The following is a 1,691-nucleotide window of genomic DNA, read 5'->3' as shown; positions in this document are numbered from 1 at the left end:
TGTGCTGAACACCTGTTTAATGCAACTTTCTTTGTTGTTTCTTATATTTTTTCTTCTGCAGACCATTGGTTGTTTCTCCAGCCACTTATATCTGCCTATGGGGCGGTGGTTCTTGGATCCCTAGTTGCTCCTGATGCTAATGCAGATGTGAATACTGATATCAGCCCCGAGAATGCTATGATCCGAGTGACGAGTTGGCATCATTTCGATATACTTGTGCTCGTTGCTGATCTGCATGGGCTGAATACTGATATTTATTTGCATGGGCTGCTGATCTGCATACTGAGATGTGATTAAAAATCCATTTTTTGCGTAGGAGATCAAAGTAAAGGTCTTGGTTGAAGCAAGCTGCAGATGTTGAGGGAACGACCAGACTAGGCCTTCCAAAGGTGGTGGCGCCATGCTTGCCACAAGCGACTCGTTTGTTTTTAATTGCCTTTGGCTACGACAAACCCTCTATGGTGAGCTGGGATTTCAACCTGCCTTATGTGCTCCGATCTGATTTGGCCATCGGGCACTCATGTATGTTCGTGCTCTTGAATGATGGCTACTATATCTTTAGCCTTTTTCAATAGTGCAATGTTGATATCTCCTCCTCGTCCGTGAGAGGTACTAGCTAGTCGTTCTAGATTTGAATGTACCTATACACAAAATATGTCTAGCTACGTCCAAATCACCGACAATAATATGGAACAGAGGGTGAACTACTCAATGTGTAATTCATCTACTTTTCTTCCTCTTAAATGCCATTTTCTTATTGTTACTGTAAACTGTGAATTGGCCCTATGCAGTAATGCTAATCATATTTTCATTAACCATGTGTATGTAATTTGTAAGACCGAACTTCTTGGAGTAAACAATCGTTCGTTATACTTGTACTTAATAATTGCTTAGAACAATATATGGTGATGTTGATCTTTCAACTCTAGGATGCTTGCTAGTATGCTTATGAGGCATCAAATCAAAATATTAAACATGATGCTTTCAGCTACTCCCTTCAATCTATTTTCATTGACTCGGATTTAGTGCAAAATTCGAGTCAATTAAAAGGGATTGGAGGGAGTCCTACGTTTCCAGTTCATTGAAGACTTTGTGCTGATTTGTTGGACAATGTTCTCGGTCATATGTGGTCATGTTTTCTTCCTAGTCCATACGCCAGTGAATAAACCAAGTAAATCATGTATTATCTAGTAGTTGGCAAGAATGCAAGCTCGATTTGCCTCCTTCATGTTTGAAGGTTGCATATTGAGCTTTATTGCCTTTTTGTGTGCTGAACACTTGTTAATGCAACTGTCTTTGTTGTTTCTTATGTTTTTTCTTGTGCAGACCATTGGTCTTTTGTCCAGCCACTTATATCTGCCTATGGGGCGGTGGTTCTTGGATCTCTAGATGCTCCCGCTGCTAATGCATATGTGAATACTGATATTAGCCCTGAGAATGCTATGATCCAGTGACAGGTTGGCATCATTTCTGATATATACTTGTGCTCGTCGCTGATCCGCATGGGCTGAATACCGATATTTATTTGCATGGGCTGCTGATCCGCATACCGAGATGTGATTAAAAATCCATTTTTTGCGTAGGAGATCAAAGTAAAGGTCTTGATTATTTGGTCGAAGCAAGCTGCAGATGTTGAGTGAACGTGCTACTTTCGCTGTTGTATGTAAAAGTCAGGCAAGTTAATGGTCAGA

At 40.6% G+C, this 1,691-nt stretch overlaps 1 long non-coding RNA gene across 1 annotated transcript; it reads left to right on the top strand.

Annotated features, from left to right (window-relative positions):
* Positions 1 to 423: 423 nt before the first annotated feature.
* On the top strand, positions 424 to 1,691 carry LOC124669480. The gene is made up of 3 exons (XR_006992202.1): positions 424 to 461; positions 1,327 to 1,457; positions 1,584 to 1,691. It is a non-coding gene; the product is annotated as an uncharacterized LOC124669480 (long non-coding RNA).

This window comes from Lolium rigidum, chromosome 7, assembly GCF_022539505.1.
Source record: "Lolium rigidum isolate FL_2022 chromosome 7, APGP_CSIRO_Lrig_0.1, whole genome shotgun sequence".
In the NCBI taxonomy this organism is placed as follows: Eukaryota; Viridiplantae; Streptophyta; class Magnoliopsida; order Poales; family Poaceae; genus Lolium; species Lolium rigidum.
Note: the sequence above shows the minus strand (reverse complement) of the source record. Positions and strands in the feature narration are given on the sequence as shown.